The sequence below is a fragment of the Notamacropus eugenii genome, chromosome 7 (assembly GCF_028372415.1).
Source record: "Notamacropus eugenii isolate mMacEug1 chromosome 7, mMacEug1.pri_v2, whole genome shotgun sequence".
NCBI classification, from domain to species: Eukaryota; Metazoa; Chordata; class Mammalia; order Diprotodontia; family Macropodidae; genus Notamacropus; species Notamacropus eugenii.
The window spans coordinates 129,383,114-129,405,951 of NC_092878.1; the positions used below are offsets into that span (position 1 = coordinate 129,383,114).

The 22,838-nt window shown below is 34.0% G+C and overlaps 1 protein-coding gene across 2 annotated transcripts in view; it reads left to right on the forward strand.

The window, feature by feature from the left end:
* The window catches only part of GRID2 (glutamate ionotropic receptor delta type subunit 2), a 1,741,897-nt gene that overhangs the window by 52,888 nt on the left and 1,666,171 nt on the right, over positions 1–22,838 (forward strand). The window lies entirely within an intron of this gene.

The following is a 22,838-nucleotide window of genomic DNA, read 5'->3' on the forward strand; positions in this document are numbered from 1 at the left end:
CATTATCTTTTCTCTCTACTTAATGGGTAAATATAAAAACATTTTTAGGGAATAAACAAAAATTGCTAACTTGAATAAGGCTAAGGAATATTATACAATAAGTGAAGGAAAAGTAACTGAGACAAAATTGTCGTGTTGCTCCTTATTTTGTTTGAAAAAACTACTTAGATTTAAATTAATCAAAAATTCTAAAAAGTCACATCAGTATGAGAAAGATTGTTAAGGTTCCCAAATAAGTTATTCTGTTTGATACATAGGAAAGTCTATAGAATGAATACTTTTTGAGAATAGGCCTTGTTTCCTTGGTTTTTGTATCCTTGATGACAGATACAATGGTGGGTACCTAATGAGTACTTAATAAATGGGTGTTGAATTAACTGAATGAGTTATAATGAAGGGAGAGTTAACTTGTTAATTTACTCAGTCTTTTGGATTGATAACTCTATACTAAGTTAGGCTATATTCCACAATAATTTCTGCCCTTTGTTGTTACCAATGCTTATGTATCCATTGGGTGAAATTTTTGTTAAAGGCAGTGACCCCAAAGGTTTCTTGAAGGGATGAGATTAGAGTTCTTGGATTTTTTCAGATACAGAATCAAGGAATTGAAAAGAATGCCATGATTCTCATTACATTAGAAACAATCATAGGAATATCACATTTCAAGGGACATATGAGATAAACTAATCCTATCCCCCTCTTCAGATTTACAGATGAGGAAGCTGAGACTTAAAATGTAAAGTAACTTTCAGTTTATTAATAATGATATTTAATATTAATACAGCAGTATATGGTTTTCAAAGAGTTTTATAAGTGTTATTTAATTTTCACAATAGATCTTTGGGAGTAGGTGCTCTTCTTATCCTCATTTTATTCATTAAATTTAGAGGTGAAGTGATGTGCAAGGTTACAAAACTAGTAGGGAGATACATGTAAGAAGTGAGAGCTTATAACATGAAAAAAGGCACAGATTTGGGAGATATTAAGCAAGCCAGCATGGACGGAATGGAGAGAGGGAAATAAAGGGTACAGAAAGGACTGTGGAGGGCTTTAAATGCCAAGTTGAGTTTTTATTGAATCTAAAACTAATTATGAGCCACTCTTTGAGAAGGCTCAATCACTCTTTGAGAAGTACACAATCAGGTGTACCTGAGGCACACGGATTTTTCACAAAGGCATAGATTAGATTAGAGAAATACTGAAAACATGGAGGACAATGAGGGGGTCATTGTTATAGTCCCAGAAAAAGTAAAGCAGGGGTGGAGGTATAAAGTAATATTATGAACAAAATAATCTTAATTTCTTGTGATGGGACAGAGAATTACCTGGGGGATGAGAGATGACTGTGAAAAGAATCTAGCCTGAGTAATATGGATGAATGGAGTGAACCTCAAAGGGAAGGGTGTTGAATGATGATGGCAAAAAGGTGGTTTAGATGTGCTAGATGAACAAAGGCGATTACTTCCTCCTCTTGCTAACTCACCATACCAGGGGCAAGAGAGGAGTGCATGGATAACCATGGATACAGTGTCTTTGGAGGAAGACAGATTTCTTTTAATGCAAAAGATGGAAAGTGTGAAGAGATTTAGGTTGATTGGAAGTTTATTAGTAGAGCACAGGTTCCAGAGTGCCTAACTAAATAGGAGAAAAAAGGACAAAGTGAACTGTTGAGGGGAAGGATTGAGTTGGATAGAGATATAAGTAGGAGCAGAGGTAGCCGACTTCTCAGCACAGCCTGACTGAATTCCAGGGGTAAAGCTGATTTGCTATTTTATCAGTCTAGTTTGCCCTATTTCCAGTTTCCTGATTAGTTTGATTTCAAACCCTCCCCCCATATTTAATTATATCCCACTAAGATTATATTGACAAGTAGACTTCTATCTATACCACATGAAGCTTAATGGATTTGACAATGCAATAACTTGTATTAAAACAGATAAAATGCATAGAAATTAACTGAAGGATAATGGAATTATGGCTCTCTTTTCAGGTATTGTGACATTTTAGAGATATGCATTTGCACAATAGCTATAGCCATTGTCAAGAGATGGATAACATGTAGTATCACTCTGCTTCAGCTTCTGAAACTCTCTTAACCTACAATATTTAGAATTTAATTTGCCACGACCAGGGTCACTCATCCATCACTGGTGTCTGAATTAGAGCCAAACAGGTTTATAGCCAAACTCAGATGAGGATTTCACTCTCAGATCTACCCTCTGGAAGGTCATTGTATGCCACTAGATTCATTACCAAGCATTTTCATCATGAATACTGAACCATAGAAAGCCATTTTTACTAGTTCTAAAATCATATTTTCTAGCAACATCAGGTAATAAAAGAAAGGCTTATTTTGACAGAAACAGAGAGAGGGCACGACTGGAAAAAGAGTGCCCCTCACAGGGGAAAACAAAATAAAACACAACCTGAAATTGTACTTTTGAGCCAGTCTGTTCCTAGATAGAAGTTGATTACAGAAATGGAACTTGAAAATATATTTTTCAAAAATAAAAAAGCAAGGAAAATAGCAGACAGTTATTTTGATGCCTTCTTTTACTTAACTTTAAGTTTACAATAAGTTATTGGTAAAAGTCATTAGGGATATTCTAATATTTCTTCCCCTGAGGAGACAGAAATAACAAAAACTTTTAGTGGAAAAGGTAGTCTTAAAGTCTCACCAATATGCTTGAGATGGATTCATTTCCTTTTGTAGCAACTTACCTTAGCTAAGGGAAATATCTAGTATTATACAGTATTATGTGGATCTAAGATATAACTACTAACTAGTTTATGTATTACAAATCATAGTACTATGTGTCCCTAAATTGTGTCCATTAAATACAGCTTTTAAATAGTATTATGTGCATCTATAATATAGCTATTAACTAGTGTATATAATATATACTATAGTACTATATGTATCTAAAATATGGCTATTAAATACAGCTACTAAGTAGGATTATATGTATCTAAAATATATTAAATGAAATGAAAGTATATGAAAAATAAATTTTATAGTCTAGAATGGAATTAAGTCCGTACAATAGATTTCTATCTCCATATATAGTACTGATGATTTATAAAGTCCCGGAATTCTGAAATATATTTGCACCTGTCAGTCAGCTTATACACTGATTTGCGGATCTGAGACTTCACACAGTAGAAAAGAGAATGTGCTTACATGAAGGGATGGGCCCTAAGTTAATTTTTATCCAGGTAAAAACAATATGATCTATCTGTAGGACATCCCTGCTTTGTAGTTTACAATAAAATTAAGGGAATCAAGTAATCAGTCCATTTTATTTCAATAAAGTTTCAGAATGATTTTAATACTATTTTGTCATACCCAATGCTGTGCTGAATGGTTATATCAAATTAATTCTGGGGGAAGAGATGCTATACAAAAGACTGATTTTGACTGTGGTCTCCTATTTTGTTTAATCAATAAAATCACATACAAAGATAATGTTTTAAGTTGAAGGGAACTTCCAGATGAGAAAGAAACTTTTGTATAACTTTCCAAGGCAGTTAAGTGAATGCAAGAGGAAGCAACTAAGCAAAGAATGTTGTTCCATAAAAAGTTAAGATAAATTCTGCTACTAGAAGCAAATGGAAAATTAGTTGAATAATATTCAAAGAAATTATTTTAGAAACTACTAAGATTATAATTAGGTATTCTAATGGGCACAGACTGATAGACTCAGAAAAAAGTGCAGTATAATGATTGGCCATGTGAGAAATTACCACTTGGTCTGCAATTTAAAATTAACACACATGTTACATACACATCAGAGACAACACATTTATGGAAACCCACAAGTTAAATGGAAATATGAATCAATTAAAGGAATATATTCCTTGCCAACTTTAGAGAAGTCTTCTCATGGGATAATTTCTGACATGTGATGATTCATTTTTAGTAGATATTCTCATGCATTCTTCAAAGCATAATGACTAATAGCACAAATCAAGGGCTATAATTAATATGTAATATAATTAATTTTGGACCTGGTTTGGGTAATTCATCATTAGATTCCTGAAAACTTTTTATAGAGCAGCACAAAAACAATAGTATCTTTGCTATCTCTACAAAGATTGGAGAAGATTTGGAAAAAGTCTTAGTGGTCATCTAGCACAACTCATATGTACTTAACAACTACCTATACGACATATTCTACAAGTGATCAAACAGGTCTTAACCCTGAAAAGCTTTAGTGAGGAGGAAAAACTGACTCTGCCCACCAACACCCTCAGTATATCTTTGGTTAACCAATTACAGAATCATAAAGTTGAACTGAGATTTGGAAGCTACCTCAGCCATCATCTAATCTGACTTATTCATGAAAGGAATCTTCACTTTTACCTAATGGTTGTCCAGCATCTGCTAGGAGACCTCCAGTGAAGGAGGAGGGATCCAATATCTTCCTGAGTGAAAAAATCCATTTCATTTTTGGACAGATGTAATTGTTATAAAGATTTTCCTGACACGAAATCTAAATCTGTCTCTCTGCATTCAAAACCCACTACTGTAAGTTCTGCTCTCTGGGGCCGAAAAAGAACAAGTCTAAATACTTTCTTCATGTGACAACCCTTCAGCTATGTGAAAACAACTGTCATTTTCCCCATCTTCTCTAGGATAATATGCCCAGTTTTTCAAACTGATGCATATATGTCATGAATTTACATCCTTTAATATCCTGTTTGATCTCTCAACACTCAGCAACTTACCAATTTATATCTTAAACTGTAGTGCTAAGCACTGGACATCACAATCCAGAGGAGAACAGAGGAGGACTCAGAATCACATTAGCTTTTTGTTTTTTGGCTGCCACATCACAATGCTAACATATCAAACTGGTAGTACAATAGAACACCCAGATATTTTTGTGAACAACAGCTGCCTATCTATCTGTGCTTGAAAATAATAATAATTTGGAAATAAAAATTATAGCTAAGATTTACATAGGGTTTTACTCTGTGTCAGGCACTATACTAAGTGCTTTGCAATTATCATCTCACTTAATCCTGCCAATAATCCTTTGTGATGGTGCTATAATCATCCTCACTTTATGGATGAGGAAACTAAAGCAAAAAGAAAATAAGTGACTTGCCTATGATTAAATAGCTAGTAACTAACTGAGGCTAGATTTGAACTCAGATCTTCCTGACTCTAGGTTAAGCACTCTATCCATTATGACACCTTGTTGCCTTGTCTATTTGATGAACATATCTTCTATGCCTTTTATTAAAATAATAGAAATGTCAAATTGTACAGGGCCAAACACAAGTCCCTGGGAAATATTTCACTGGAGAACTTGTGCTATGTTTATATTGCACCATTTAATAACTGCACTTTAAGTCCAGTTATCCAACTAGTTTTCAATCCATTTATTTTTATTATAATTGAAACCATATCTGCCTATCTTCTCCATAAGAATTGTTTGAAATATTTGGTCAAAAACTTTCATAAAATTGAGGCAAACTGTGTCCACAGCTTTCCTCTCATCTACTCGTTTAGGTGTCAAAAAGGAAGTGGTTTGGTGTGTCTTATTCTTGATGAAATCATGTTGGCTTTTTGTAATCACAATTCCTTCTTTAGCTTTGCATTAATTATTTCTTTTATGATCTATCAGATGATCCTAGGTATCAAAATCAAGCTTACTGGATTATAGTTTTCAGATTTTCATTCCTTTGGTAGATAAGTAGAGGGGGAATGGAAAACGGAGTCTTGGCAGTATGGGTGGGGGGACTAACAGTTTTTTAACTTGTAGATTTTCAGTTGGAATGGCTACTCTGGGTCTAATATGAGGAAAAGCATTTATTAAACAGTAAATTAGGCAACTGGTCCTCTTTGAGAACCAAGGACAGCAACCAACCAACCACATTGGCCAATGTTGCAAAGCAGAGAAAAGTAAAGAAACAATCTTATAATGATTAAAATGCAACACACAGTCAACACAATTACAAGCAATAGACTAACAAAGTTTCAGTTTAATGACCCAAGTCATTTGAGGGAGGAGTGCATGATGGGTGATCTTGCAGTGTAATGGAGTGCATTGCCTGGATGGAAGCTTGTCACTTGAGATCCTAAGGATACCTTGGAGTTAAACAGGAGAAGCTGTTACTGGGACCACCTTAGCGCTGGTTAATTTGCATATCATGGCCACCTTGGGGTTTACTCGTTGACCTAGCTTGTATATCTTTCTGCTATATGTTTGTAATAAAATAAATTATTACTCAAATCTTTTTGGGGTCATGACTTTTGGGTTACAGTTTATTGCAACTAGAGGGTTTCTGATGAGATCAATACTATACTGGTTGAGTAAGATGGGGTAACTTCATGGGTAAGTCTGCAATTAAACATAAGTCCTGGATTTTTGTGATTGGTTGATAGGGCCACTGAACATAAGTGACTCAATTACACTTTTTTTTAAATGAAGGCATTATTTATTCTTTTCCAACTTGGAAGATAGCACAACTCTTTATTATTGTTACAAGCTTGACATGACAGCACTGTGTGTCAATGTTACCATAACTCAGATGACAATAATCTGCTTCCTCAAGAGGTTTTAGCTTCTTGATGCTTAGGATGTTTATAGATGTGTCTTAGCTTTAGCTTTACATGCTCAGTGCTTCTCCTCCATGCTTTTCTCTGTGATGTTAGAAATGGGACATTTGTCTACCCTTTAAGTTTCTATCCTTAGATCAGAATTCCTTTAGAAATCCTTTTAAAAAATATTCACATTGTAGTCCTTCCTTCATTTGATTTAAATAACTGCTCTTTTTCCCCAGATAACCTGGGATATATCAAGACATTCTTCAAACCCCTTTATCTCTTGCATTCCTAGATTAGGTGCCAATTAATTATCCACAGTGGAATGGCAAACACTGTGCACTTTGTGCAGGTTACTGTAAAATACTTTTGGTTCCCCATACTTTCTGAAAGCAAGAATCCTTCTCTATCTCTCTCTCTCTCTCTCTCTCTCTCTCTCTCTCTCTCTCTCTCTCTTTCTCTCTCTCTCTCTCTCTCTCTCTCTCTCTCCCACCCACACCCACACATTTCTTTCTACAGAATTTGTCTGATATAGTATTTGCCAATTATTTGTGTACTTTAAGCCTTTGACCTGAATGCATCTGTAATGTGATTTACATTTAAAGTTTAGAATTGTATGAGTTGTGTGCATTTAAACATAGAAGACAAACAGGATTTTGTACACAATGCCAATAACGAAAATCATGCCACTCTTTTCACAAGTGATAGATTTTTTTAATGTAATACATGAGGATGGTTTTTAGAAAATGAAAAGTAAAAATAAAATAATAAGAATGTAAAAATTAATGTGACTTGGTGGATAGAGTTTGCCTTCTAGCCAGGAGGATGTGAGTTAAGTCCTGCCTCTGACACACAGTGGCTGCGTGACTGTGGGTGAATTGCTTTTCTTGTCATTGCTATAGGCAATTCTGACACTTTTAAGTTTTAAAGTAGGTGCTGACCTGCATCTGTAGAAGGTGTTTCCTCACTGGGATTCTCCCATTCTGTCGATATTACCAGGCCTATCTATCCCTAATAGGTGTGTGTGTGTGTGTGTGTGTGTGTGTGTGTGCGCGTGCCTGCATACGTGCATGTGTGTATGTGTGTGATGAATCTGAAAAAAATTAAAATATTTTATTATAAACTCCATAATCATAAATAAAAAGTCAAAATATGAAATAAGGAATTTAATTTGAAATAGCCCTTTATTATTTAATAAAATAAAAAATCTAGACAACAAACAATAAAATGTTTTTTTCTGCTATCTTTGTAAGTCTCTCTGAGGTTCTGCTACTTTGATCATTTTCATTTTTGAATACCTACATTCATACATGCATACACATAATTCTGATTGAAGTTTTTACTTGAATATCACTTTGAATCATTTTCAATATTTCCTTATTGTATCTTTTGTATGTATTTTAAGAGTGCTATGGAATTTCATATTAATAAATTATGTCCTCCTAAAATCTTTGAACATACAGGTCTTTCAAATTAAAATTAAATTATTCTTTGAAAGCATTATAGATAGTGTGATACTTAAAGGATTTGTGACTTCATCTTTGTGTAGTCACATTGCAACCCTTTAATAGGCAGATTTCATAAGTTTTTCTGTCTGAAAATTCATCAACCTGTAGTCAAACTTCTCTTCCTCAGCCTCTATGAACTGTACTAGTCTTTAGAGTATATGTACACACATATATCTATCTATATTTTTATCTTTGTGTGTATGCATGTGTGTGTACACGTGCATGTGTTTATAGCTAGTGGGCATAGTGAATAGTGAATAGAGTGCTGGATCTGAAACCAAGAAGACCTGAGTTCAAATCTGGTTCAGGCAGTTTATAACTGGAAAAGTCACATAGCCTCTGTTTGCCTCAGTTTCCTTATCTGTAAAATGGGTATAAAAGTAGCACCTCTCTCCCAGGATTTTGTGAGGATCAAAAGAGATTTAAAAATGCTTAGAAAAAGTGTCTGGCATAAATGTTAGTTGATATTACTACTCACTAGGCATGTCATTAAGAATTTTCTGGCTTTGTAGAGGCTGCTAAAGCTGTATTGCCTAGCCTTTATGAAGGTAAGCTTCATGCTGTGATAAGGTGCTGAGGTAAAATTTAGTGGAACTGGAAAGACTTTTTTCTAAAAATATTTTTATTGGAGTATACTTTTCATAATACAGTAAATCACAAATGTATGTTATTAGAAATGTTATTTTGTAGACATAAGAAAAAATAATGTATCTTAAAGAAACAAAATTATTTGCTATAAATCAACTAGCCTTAAGAAAATGAGACTACATCACTTTAGTAAAGTCATCAAATAGTATTGAACACCTAATATGTGTTGAGATTTATATAATTCAGTAGAGGTATTCCATTTTCCTTGCTTTATTTTTTCCCTCTACAAAATGGGTGTATTACCTTTTGTCCCTAATCTTTTTGGGGGTTACTTGATTATTTAAAGAAGAATGAAGAATTTACATGAGAGGCAAAGTTGTATTGGACCATAGACTTAAAACTAGAAGGAACTTCAGAGACTATTTAATCCAAACCCCTCATTTTTCAGAAGAGGAAACTGAGACTCAGAAATATTAAATGACTAGCCCAAGGTTGCACAGGGAGTATCAAGACCAAAATTTGAATTCAAGTTCAAGTTCAAGACAAACAAAGAAAACGTCACCGGAGCCAAAGTCCTTTGCTTTAGTATGCTTTTTATCATCTGCAGAATACTCTGATCATACTCTGGTTAATATCTGGGATGCTATCAATGGTTCATAAAAGTTGGACAGTAATAATGAACACCTTTAAGTGGCAATTGAATTTTTAATATTTTATCCTCCCCAATTACATATAAAAACAATTTTCACCATTCATTTTAAAAATCGTGAGTTCCAAATCCTCTTCATTCTTCCCTCTGCTTTCCCCTCCTTGAAACAGTAAGCAATCTGATATAGGTTATACATGTGCAATCATGTAAAACATATTTTCATATTAGGCCTTTTTGGGAAGAAAACTTGAACCTAAATAAATGAATAAGTAAATAAAGTGAAAAATAGTATGTTTTAGTCTTCATTCAGACACCATCAGTTCTTTCTCTGGAGGTGGACAGCACATTTCTTCATGAGTCCTTTGGGGTTATCTTGGATCATCTTATTGTTGAGAATGGTTGTCATCATTGTTGTTCATCACACAATATTGCTGTTACGGTTTAAAATGTTCTCCTGGTTCTCCTGCTACACTCTGCATCCGTTCATATAAATATTTCCATTATCCTGCTCATCATTTCTTATAGCACAATAGTATTCCATCACAATTATATATAGTCATATTATTCAACCATTCACCAGTTTGAGGGCATTCCTTTAATTTTCAATTCTTTGAGTGGAAATTGTATTTTAAATTACTTTCATCGTAAAAAATTTACCTCATGGCAATAAAAGACAACACTGCTAATTTTGGTGTCTTTCTTTAATATCTTAACTAAATCTGTGTTGTGATCACATGCCGCAATTCTTCATGACATTAAAAAAAGCATGGGGAAAAATAAACATTCACTTTTAAGAAAAAAAGATAAAAAATTTTACTGGCATTTTTTCACTAAAAATTATGAGAAGAATGTATTGACTTGTTTTCCTCCATAGGGTTCAGTTGAGAGCATTCTTGTGTTTTGTGGGGCATGACAGTGATAAAGCCTCTGTTTTATATATGGTAGCTATGATCCCAGATTATGTATTCCGCCTTTTAAAGAGAGACCACTAAAAATTTGACCCAGTTATATACAAGGAGATGAGAGCAAGATGAAAAGAATGAAGGATGATATAACTATTAGGTTTATTTAAAAATTAAAATAATAGTTTATTTTTCCCCAATTACATGTAAAACATTTTTAAAAAATTGAGTTATACATATACAATCATACAAAACATCCATAATATTCATTTTGTGGAAGAAAATTTGAATTAAAAGAAAAAAGAAAGTGAAAAATAGTATGCTTCAGTCTGCATTCCAGAAACCATCAGTTCTTTATCTGGAGATGGGTAGCATTTTCCATTATGAATCCACTGGGGTTGTCTTGGATCACTGTATTGCTGAGAATGGCTAAGTCATTCATAGTTGTTCTTCATACAGTATTAATGTTATTGTGTGCAATGTTCCTCTGGTCCTGTTCATTTTACTCTGTATCATTTCTGTATCAATCTTTCCAGATTTTTCTGAAATCATCATATAACACTACTTGTTCAGCCATTCCCCAATTGATGGCTATCCCCTTAATTTCCAATTCTTAGCCATCACAAAAGAGCTGTTGTTAATAGTTTTATACTAAGATTCATTTTCCTTTTTTAAAAAATCTCTTTGGGATAGAGATCTAGTAGTGGTATTGCTGGATCAAAGGTTAAGTACAGTTTTTTTTTTTAGCACTTTTGGTATAGTTTCAAATTGTTCTCCAGAATGGTTGGATCAATTCACAGCAGCAGTGGTTCATTATTGTCCCAGGTTTCCCACATCCCCCTCCAACATTGATCATTTTCCTTTGCTGTCATATTAGCCAATATGATAGGTATAAGGTGGTACCTCAGAGTTGTTATAATTTGTATTTCTCTGATCAATAGTAATTTAGAGTATTTTTATATGACTACAGATAGCTTTGATTTCTTTGTCTGAAAATTATGTATTCATATTCTTTAATCATTTATCAATTGGGAAATGACATAGTCTTATAATTTTTACTCAGTTCTCAATATATTTGAGAAGAAAGGCCTTTGCTATAGATACTTGCTATGAATTTTTTCCCCTTGGTTTTCTGTTTTACTTCTAATTTTTGTTGCATTTGTTTTATTTGTGCAAAACCTACTTAATATAATAAAAATTATCCATTTTATATTTTGCAGCGCTGTCTATATCTCGTTTGATCCTAAATTCTTCCCTTATCCATTCTGTGCTCTCCCAATTTGCTTATCACTCTTTTTGTATGAATTATGTACCCATTTTGATCTTATCTTGGTATATAGTGTGAGATGTTGATCTATAGCTAGTTTCTGCCATGCTGTTTTCCAGTTTTCCCATTAGTTTTTGTCAAATACTGAGTTTTTGTCCTCAAAGCTTGAATATCTGGATTTTTATGGGTGAGATAATCCCATTCACATTTACAATTCTAGTTGTATTTCTTTCTGTCTTATTTCCCCTTCTTTATGTCCCCCTTTCATTATGTCCTTCTTCAGAAGTTTTTTATTTCTGAGCACCGCCTCTCCCAATCTTCCATCCCTTCCATTATTAACCCCCTTTCTCTTGTTTTCATCCCTTTTTTACTTCCCTATAGAAGATAGATGTATGTGTTCAATTGAATGTGTATATTATTCCCTCTTTGAACCAATTATGTTGAGCGTAAGGTTCTTCTCCATTGTAACAACTTTTTTGTGCCTTTTTTATGTGAGATAACTTACCCCATTTTCTCTCTCCCTCTCTCTCTTCTTCCAATTCAGTCTCTTTTCTCACCTCTTAAATTTTTTTTTTGTATATCATCTCATTGTAGTTAACTCATAATCTCACCCCCTGTCTTTGGATACTCCTCTAATTGCCCCACTAGTGATAAAGTTCTTAAGAGTTACAAATATCATCTTACCATATAGAGATATAGACAGTTTAACTTACTGATTGCCATGTTTTCTCTTACCTATTTCCTTTTTTATGCTTCTCTTGAATCTTTTATTTGATGATCAGTTTTTCTCTTCAGCTCTAGTTTTTTAATTAAGAATGCTTGAAAGTCCTCTATTTCATTAAATGACCACCGCTTTCATGCCAAAGGATTATACTGAGTTTTGCTGGGAAGGTTATTTTAACTCCTTTGCCTTCTGGATTATCTGGAATAATATTTCAAGCCCTCTAGTTTTTAAACATAGAAGCTGGTAAACCCTGTGTAATTCTAAATGTGGCTCCAAGATATTTGAATTGCTTCTTGATATCTCATGGAATCCTTAGCTTCCACTTGCCTGATTTATTTTTTAAGAAATTATTTTCTTCAGTGATCTCTTGTATGTCCTTTTCCATTTGGTCAGTTGTACATTTTAGGGAGTTGTTTTCTTCCGTGAATTTTTGTGTATCTTTTTCATTTTTTATGTTTCCTTTATCAAACTGTTGACTTCTCCCCCACCCCATTCTCCTGAATTATTCTAATTTCTTTTCTCAATTGTCTTCTGCTTTCTTACTTAATTTTAAAAATTCATTCCGAGTTCTTCCAGGAGTTCTTTTCTTTCTTGGCCTGCTAATAATTCCTATTTTGCTTTGAGGCTTCACATGTAGCTGTTTTGACATAGTTGTCTTCTTTGTTTGTGCCTTGATTCTCCCTGTTACCGTAGTAACTTTTCATGATTATATTCTTTTGTTTGCTTTGTTCATGTTTTTCTTCTTATTTCATGACTTTTTCTTTTATATAAAAGTTGCATTCCACTCCTGGAGTGGAGTGGGTGCTGTTCCAAGCTTCTCATCCCCAGAGCTTGGGGCTTTGCTGCTGGTTTAAACCTGGCTTCTGGGCTTAGCTCCTGGTTTGCACTGGAGGGCTGGCTACCTTCTTGGCTTGTACTGGGAGCAGGGCCTTTTGCTGGCCTACTCTGGGGCCTAGATTGTCGCTTATTTCAGAGGCAGACCTTATTATATGCATTTTATCTATTTTTCAATCACCTAAAATATTTTATTTTAAATACTTTGAATGACATGTCTTAAACATTCAGTAATCATAATGCTTTCACCTACAAATACAATGCAACTTTATTTCTTTGTATATTTTCTACCTTAGTTCACTAATTTTGAATATTTAATATCTGCATATTAAATTATATGTAAATTTTATGTAAGAGGAGAAAAGTCACAAAAATAAAAAGAAGTTTGTTCCTTTTTTCTATCCTACCAGAGTACTATATTTTATGCATTTTCCATAAATACAGCTATCTATACATTTCTAGAGCATTGATTAATGAATGTTATACATTAAAACAGATAAAATGAACAACAAATTGTTTCTATGTTTTGCCCTGTGTGTTTATGTAATGATATTAATTTTTATGGAAACATTAAATATATATGTATATGTATGTCTGTATATACTTTATATATTTTGATGTTAAATAAAGTTCCATAAGCTTTCTGGTACATGATGTGTGTGATTTAGTTGTAGATGTCACCATGTTCTTACTTCAGTGGCATTGTTTCTATAGTAACTAATGTAGCATAGAAGAATAAGGAGAAAAATTTGGCATACTACAAAAAGCACAGTACAAAAAATACAGTTTAAAAACATGTGCTTGATAACTGCTAGCCATGTGTGTGTTCCCTAAATGTCATTCTGGAGAAGAGATGAATTAAAATAAATTTATTGTACCTTACCAAAGCCTAAATAGCTTACTCAAGGTTTAACTATCATGTATTTATCACTAATCAGAATGCGTCAAGGGAAACATATCTTCTAACATTCTACACATACATATAATCTATATATTTATATGTCTATATGTAGATTATATCTATATGTCTATGTGGATATGTGTTTACACACACACATACACACACATGCTCATACACATATCCAGAAATGTATAATCTAAGTAGACAGATAGGTAGATACAAAGATATAGATATGGCTACGTAGCTCAGTGAAAAGAGCACTGTACTTTGCCTCTGAATTTGAGATACATGAATCTGAGTTTGAATCATGAATCTATCAGTGCCTGAGCGATTCTATATTAAACACTTAATCTCTCTGCACCTCCATTTCCTCATCTTTTAAGTGTGAAAGACTAAATCAGTGGCATAAACCTCAAATATGTCTCTGCAGGTTACACAGTGAGTTAGAAAGCCACAAATTAACGTTATGTATATTGAATTTTTATTTATTTTGTTAAATATTTCCCAACAATGTGGTTGCATTTACTTCCTTGTGTTAGAATTTCAAGTTCACTCTAACTGAAGTTGGCCAGCACAATCAGGTTTGTTCCAGGACTCTTTTATAGTTATTTTCTCCTGTTAATAAAAGAAGATATTTTCCTCTGGCCTTCTTCACACCACACTATACATGGAGTACTCTCTATTACTTAGTTTGGATCTTTTATATGATATATCTTTTCTATTTGTCTCCCCTTGTCTTAAGTTTAGAGCCCTCTTGCCCTGAATATTGAGTTTCTAGTCAAACATTCTCCCAACTCTTTGTGAGATAGATTACATTCCTTTGAAAGTAAAGTGTCAAGAATAAACAGAAACTGGCAAAGTATTTCAATTATTTTGTAATTTATGCTTCCCTTTACTTCAATATGAAAAATCTGAAGTATATATGCATAAATAAGATACGTTACATGGTTTTATATTATGTGAAACTTTCAAAATTATCACAAATAATATAATTTTCAGGTATCATGAAAATATAATGTAATGATAAGATGCCATATGTTACAGTGATTTGAGTTTTAAACACATACTTCCATGTGCCAGTGTATGCTGGTCATGTTTTCATGATTATGTCCTTTAAAAAATGCTTAAGAATTGTAATTGGTAAGTGCTAGGTACATGGAAGTCAAATTAATCCATCAACAAGCATGTACTAAAAACCTACAAAGTGCTAGATACTGTTATAGGTATACAAGGACAAAAATGAAACAGTCTCTGCCCTTAAAGATCCTACTTTTAAATAGGAGATAAAATATTCACAATTAATAAGGGATACATGGAGAAAAAATAGTGCCTGGCTAGTAAAGGGCATTAACAACTTGAAGAATCAAGACATGTCGCTTGAAGGAGGTGACATTTGAACTGAGTCTTGAAAGGAACTAGTGATGCAGATAAGGTAGGGAAGTATGCCTAGCATGAGATAAAATCTGTGCAATGGCATGAAATATTATATATGAGTAACAGTAACGTAAACGGATGCTACCTGACACAGTAGAGTCCTGGAGTCAAGAGGACCTGAGGTCAAATCTAACCTCAGACACTTACTATCTATGTGACCCAGACTAGTCACTGAAACATGTTTGCTTCAGTTCCTTGTCCATAAAATGAGAAGGAGAAGGAAATAGCAAACCACTCCAGTATCTCTGCCAAGAAAGCTCCAAATGGGCTCATAAAGAGTCAGACATGACTGAACAACAAAAAAAAATTGTAACAAGTAATCCACTTTGGGTGAAGTGTTGAGTTCATAAAGAGGTGGTAATATGGCCCCAAATCAGATTGTAAAGGGGTTTAAATGCCAAATAGATGGGTTAATATTTTAACCTAAAAGCAATAGCGAACAATTGAAACTTTTTGAGTATAGGAGCAACAGAACACAGCATAGCAAGCAAGAATTTATATCCATGGAAGAAAACTGCAGACTTCCTACTATTTTGGTCTACATGGCTTTTAGGAAATTGTAAATTGTCAGATTATCCTTCACTGTCTGTCTTTCTAGGATCTCTCTGCTCCCCCCATCCCAGATTTCAATGGTTCCATTTTTAAAATGTTATTTTGAACGTGATAAGTTCTAGCAGACATTTTCAGGTACAAAGAAAAAAACAGATGATTGATTGTATATAGAACCAAATTTTTATTATGCACAGTTTGTTTTGTTAAATCCTGTATTTGAACTTCAAAGTTTGTACACTGCTTTGATATTTTTCTTTAGAAATGCTTGGAAATCTTCTATTTTACTAAAGATTCATTTTTTTCTTGTAGGATTATACTCAGATTTCCTGCATAAATTATTCTTGGCTATACGTCTTTATTCTTTTCCTTCCAGAACATAACATTCCAAGATTTTCACTCCTTTGTAGTGGTGACTACTGAATCGTATGTGATCCTTAACTGGCTCCTTGGTAGCTAAATTCTTTCTTTCTTGCTGTTTCAGTATTTTTTAATCCATTTTTTTCATCATTTGCTATCATGTTTTTGGGTGTTTTCCCTTTGAAATTTCTTTGAAGATATTACCAGAGTATTCTTTCCACATCCACTTTGCCTTCTGGTTAGAAGAGATTTATGAGGTTTTCTTTTAAACTTTTTTGAAATATGATGTCTAGGTTCCTGCTATGGTGATGGAATTCAGGTGATGAATCCAATGATTCTTGTATTTTGTTCTCTTTGTTTTTTGGCCATGAGATACCTCAATTTTTCTTCTATTTTTCAGTACTTTGCCTTTATTTTAATATTTCTCATTGTCTCATGTCATTATTGGTTTCTGTGTGATACTTACTAATTTTCATGGAGTTTGTTGCTTGGACAAGATTTTATACTTTAAAATTTTTTCTTCCATAGTTCTCATTTCCAATCTTCCCCTCCCCAGTAGCTCTATGATTTTACTGATAAGAAACATTTTCATTACTTAAAAAAATCTTTTGCTTTATGTCTTCCCGAAATTCTTGTAGAATTTGCACCTATATTGTGTTATTTGACACTTTGATTGTAGATGTTTTAGAGTCATCTTTTTGGTTTGTATATTGAGAACCACTGATATAATATTACCTTTTTAGGGGATTTATTTATGTTTGCTCATTCTTCCAGCTTACTTCTGGCTTTAAGACTTAATGTTAGGGTCAGGCTCTATGAACCTTTGGAAGGAACGTAGTGTTACTGCTTTCTTGAGATATTTAGCATTGTATTGTTTCAGCATCTCAGTGATTACTCAATCTGGGTACCTGAAAGCTTGTGGTGATTCCAAAGTGGTCCAGTATAGGGTAAAGTCTGATTACTGTCTCCCTGAACTAAGCTTTGCAAGTCCCTGCTCTTGGTTTGGGTCTGATTAATAACCAAAGAATGGTCAAATTAATGAACAATTGCACTCATTTCATATGCCAGTAAATGCTTAAGATTCTGCAAGCTAGGCTTCAACGATACAGCAGGCTGATTTTTGAAGAGGCAGAGGAATGGGAGACCAATGGCCAGCATTCACTGGATTATGGAGAAAACAAGGGAGTTACAGGAAAAAAAAATAGCCTACTTTTGTTTCATTGACTACCCCAAAACCTTTGACTCTATGGATCACTACAAAAGATGACAAGTCCTCAAAGAAATGGGAATACCAGATCTTATTGGTCTCCTGAGGCAGCTATATGTGCTCCAAAAAGCAACAGTTGGAACTGAATGTGAAAAAATTGATTGGGTTAAAATTGGAAAAGGACTTCAACAAGGCTATTGTTACTTCATTTATTTGACCTATATACAGAGTATACCATTTGAAATACCAGGCTGAATGAATCAAAAACAAGAATTAAGTTTGTTGGAAGAAATATCAGCAGTCTCAGATATGCACATGATACCCCCATGATGGCAAAAAGTGCAGAAGAATTTAGAAGCTTCTGATGAGGATGAAAGAAGACAATCTAAAAGCTGGCTTGAAGCTTAAGTTCCAAAAATTAAAATCCTGGCAACTAGTCCCATTACTTCCTGGCAAATAGAGGAGAAGAAATGGAAATAGTATCAGATTTTATATTCTTGGACTCAAAGATCACTGCAGACAGTGACTACAGCCATGACATTAAAAGATACTTGCTCCTTGGAAGGCAAGTTATGGCAAATCTGGACTGCATACTCAAAAGCAGAGACATTACCTGGCTCACAATATTCCATATAGTCCAAGCTGTTTTTTTTCTAGTAGCAATGTATGTTTATGAGAGATGGAAGAAAAGCTGAGTGCTGCAGAATTGACACTTTCAAATTATGGTGCTGGAGATGACTTTTGAAAGTCACCTAGACAGCAAGGAGATCAAGTCAGTCAATGCTTAAAAGAAAAGAGTTCAGATTATTCATTGGAAGGTCAAAAACTGGATGTGAAGCTTAAATATTCTGGCCACATAAAGAGAAAACAGGACTCATTGGAAAAGACCTTGATGCTGGGAAAGATTGAAGGCAAAAGGAGAAGGGGACGGCAGAGGATGAGATGGATAAATAGTGTCATGGAAGCAATGGACATGAACTTAGATAAACTTTGGGACATAGTGGAGGATAGAAGGTCCTGGAGTGCTATGGTCCATGGGGTCACAGAGAGGTGGACATGACTGAACCACAACAAATAGTGTATTGTCAATGAACTCAGTTGCTGTCAGCCCCCTGGGAAGTTCTGCTGGCTCAGAATGAAAGAATGATAGGTTCCTCTTTGGTCTGTGTTTTCTAGCCTAGTTATTCTTTCAAAGAATTCAAACTGGGTGAGAACCATGCTCTGGAATCATACTACTGCTACTTACTTTTGAAACCCTTCCTTTCTCTGTCCTAGGGGATAAGAGGAGGAACTCACAAATTCCTTCTTTCAAATGTGACCTGGATCTGGAAAGTAGGTGACACAGCTGTCAGTGAGCACCTGCCCTTTTCTCAGGATTCAGTAAGATTCTGTTGGTGACTCATGGATCTGAGAATTTGCAATAGATTTTTCTCAAGTCATCAGAAAAAAAGATCTTCTGACTCTAAATCTATGCCTTTATGACACCATCCTTTCTATCCTTATACTTTTTAACCTCTGTGAGAAAAACAAATCTTCTTCCATATAATAAGTTACCTACTTAGATCTGATGACGAATTTGTGAATTCATCATTTGGGTTGCTTGTAAGCATATATTTCTATAATTAAATACTAGACTTTTATAAGGAATATTTTGCTTTTCATTTCTCCAATTTAGAAAGTGATCTTAATGATAACTTACCCTATTTTAAAAGAAAATATCAAGTGATTTCAGGTAAGTAGAATATCATTTAGTAGATTCTCTACATTTAGGCAACAGAACAGCTAGGAAACACTTCCTTCCTTTCTGTGTAGAGGTAGGGAATTCTATGTGTAGAAAGTTGTAATTACTGTCAGAATTATTTGATACCTTGGTTAGTTTTACTGAATTTCTTTCTTTCTTTCTTTTTTAATCTTTGTTTCAAAGATGACTAAATGAGGAGGTGACCTGGGAGGGATATCTTCAGAAGCTAAAGTACTGTAAAACAAATGGTATCAACACAAAATAATGTATCAGGAAATATTTTTATGTAACTAAAAAAGACCCCCATAAATACTTATAAGGGCATCCAATAAGAAAACTTCTTTTCCAAGTGCCTGTTGGCAACTTGCTGAGATCACACAGTCACTAAGTATCAGCGGCAGAAGTTGAACCAAGATTTTTGTGACTCCTAGCCTTACTCTGTATCCAGTATGCTAAAATACTTCTCTAAGAAAGCCTTTGGCCATTAAGTATACTTTTAATCCAATATATTAAAATGTTTCAAAAATGTTACTATTGGAAAAAATTCTCTCTTAAAAATATGTAATGCACATATATTAAAACTGAAGGTGCATTGTGGCTCATAAATTCTGGCAGGAGGATAGAGGTTTTAGAGAAATTAGAGTCCATTAAAGGAACCATTATCTTCCAGATGGTAGACCTCATCTTTAGCTTGAGTTTTTTGTTAATGTCTGATAATAAATTTTCACAAATAGCATTCTTTAGATTTAAGTATTTTTCCAATATCTTGATAGAACATATCCATATGTATTTAAAAAGTGTAGCATAATATAATGGATAGAATTTATATTTATGATTATTTCCAGTCATTTTATTAAAATTATTATTAATTTTGTTTAAAACAACTAGAGGAATCTAAGAAGAAGACATATGAATGGGAAGAGTGAGAATATAATTAACTAAAGCTCTAAGTCAGACACCATGACTAGAAAATAGATTTTCTAGAAAGACAAGCACTGTTTTTGCTTGAATGAATAAACAGTTAGTATTGGACAAATGCTGTGAATTCTGTGCCACCGTGCTATAACAGGAACAAACACTGCTGGCGTGTCTTTTACCTGAAAGCTATAACTGTGCCTTGGTTATGTTTATAATGCAAAGCCCTTCCTTTGGACCAGTTTTATATATCAGCCTTTGCTTTGGTAATGGCAGCATTTACAGTATGTTTTTATTGGGCCATTTTAAAGGGGCATGATGCTTATTTTCGTTGTATTATATGGTAGTGCTGAGAACATTAAAATGGAAATTCAGTTCAAGAAGACTTCCTTTCCTCCAAAGCTTAAAGTTTGGAAGCATTTGGCTTTATGTTTAAGAACTACCACTTGGAATTTGCCAAAGAACAGAGAATTATGGCTGTGAAACCTTAGTTTCACTGAAGTGACAAAGTGTCTGAGCAAATTTTAGGAAGATGACAGGATTTATGGTACTCTATCAAGTTTGGGATTTTATTTATTTATTTTTTTCTTCCTTTGGAGTATTCTTACATTGCCATATACCTCATTCGCCATATGCCTCATCGTGTTCTCTTGTAATTTTAACATGGTAAATTTAAATAATCATGGTGAGAATTATTAGATTTCATTGTACTCTGTAGATGTCCGGAGTTAAGAAGGCTACTTCAAGTCATATTAAGCACACGTATGTATGTATCCTTATTATATATATATATATGCACATGCATACACACATATATCATATGTACACATTCTTTTTTTAAGCACATCATTTTGTAGTTAATTTTTTAATATTAATGAGTTCCTCCTTTCAGTTTTTATAAAAATCTACATTGTGTGAAACCAAGATCACCTTAAATATGCATATATCATTTTAATCCCTAGATTATTTCACATGCCCACCAAATAGGTAATATGCTTTTAGACTCTAGCTACTCTATTTTGTTTTCAGTAAAGGCTAACTCAAAATATATATATATATGTAAATATAAATTTAAAATGAGGGTTACAGTAATGAACATCTGTGAATATTTAATATTTTAAGTGACATATATATATATATATTTTCAATCCTGTCTTAAAAATTAAGTGACACTTCAAAAGGAAACTTTTTATAGTAATAGATGGAAAGGCCGTGTTGTGTGAGAGCTGGCCTCCAAGTCAAGAACTCTTAGGTTCATGTCCCACTTCTGACTCATACTGTCTCTGTGAAATAAGTATCTGGTAAATCATTGAACACTTCTGTTCCCCAGGTAACTGTCTATGACTATATATTATATAATATTTTATAATCTGTGCAGCTGTAGGTAAATCCCTAATAATGTAAAGGAGGATTAAAGGGTAGAAGGAACCTTAGAGATCAATAGTCCCATTCTCATTTTATAGATAAAGTAACTAGTTAACATCTTACAAGTACCAAGGAGTAGAGCTGAGAGTGAAGTTAAGTATTGTGATTCCTACTCGTCATCGTGGCGTGGGACTAGGGCTTAGGGAAAAAAACCCTTCTCACTGCAGTAGCTGAGTTCAGCTCAGGCTCATGAGCTGCAGAGATGAAATTAGGTTGCTCTATTTAGAATGATTCATATTTTTAATGCGTTTGTATTCATGACAATTTACACACATATGCACATTTATACTTCTGCTATGCTATAACATTTGTTTTGAAAACAAGTTTGTTCCAGTGCAATTGATTCCAATTTGAATATAATGCCAGTTCCTCTTTAGTTTTATGTGATTTCATTACAAGAATCAGAAAACTACACCCAGCTGAACTGAGGACAAAACACACACACCTCAAACATCTTCCAGTTATCTCAGTTCACTGCATGTGCTATGTTGCAAGGTTGAATAACGCTACTTCACAGTAACTGGCAAGTTACAATTTTTCCCACTCCTACTTCTCCAAGTAAACTTCAGACCTTGTTCAAGATAAAGTGCCATATTTACTTTATTTTTATATATACACGCTCTAACCCCCAGCCTTTCTCCCCATCACATATCATCTGGGCTCTGAGGTCAGTTCCTTTGTTCAATTTTGCCAGCCTGGGGCTCAGTGGGAACTTGTTTGCAGGTGGAGCAGTTGTCCAAGCCATAGACACTGCCGCTATATATCATGATATCTATGTATTTTTTTTAACCATTTGACATGTATAAAACTATACTATGTTTTTGTGAAGTTTCTTTCTTTTTTAAAGTTTGTCACTGATGCAGCTTTTGAGTGTTGTGCCACTAACCTTATTTTTACCATAAACACTGTTTTTTTTTATTGCAGGATTTTGCAAAGTAATGATTTTTAGGAACACATGTCATGGTATAGCAGAACTGACCCTGTAAATGTATATACAGACACACATGTATCATATCCACATGTATCAGACTTGGTGTTTCTACCTTCATAACGTCTCTCATAAATGTACCTTTGTTTCTCCTGACACTGCCACCCCCTCCTGTGCACACACAGACACACACACAAACACACACATAGACACACACACATTCCTCATTAACTCTGTCTGGAATATTGCAATAACTTCCTGTTTGGTTTCCCTGTCCTCAGTCTCTTCCCATTCCTGTTCATCCTCTACTCATCAGTCAAACTGATCCTTCTAAAGTATAGATCTGATTATGT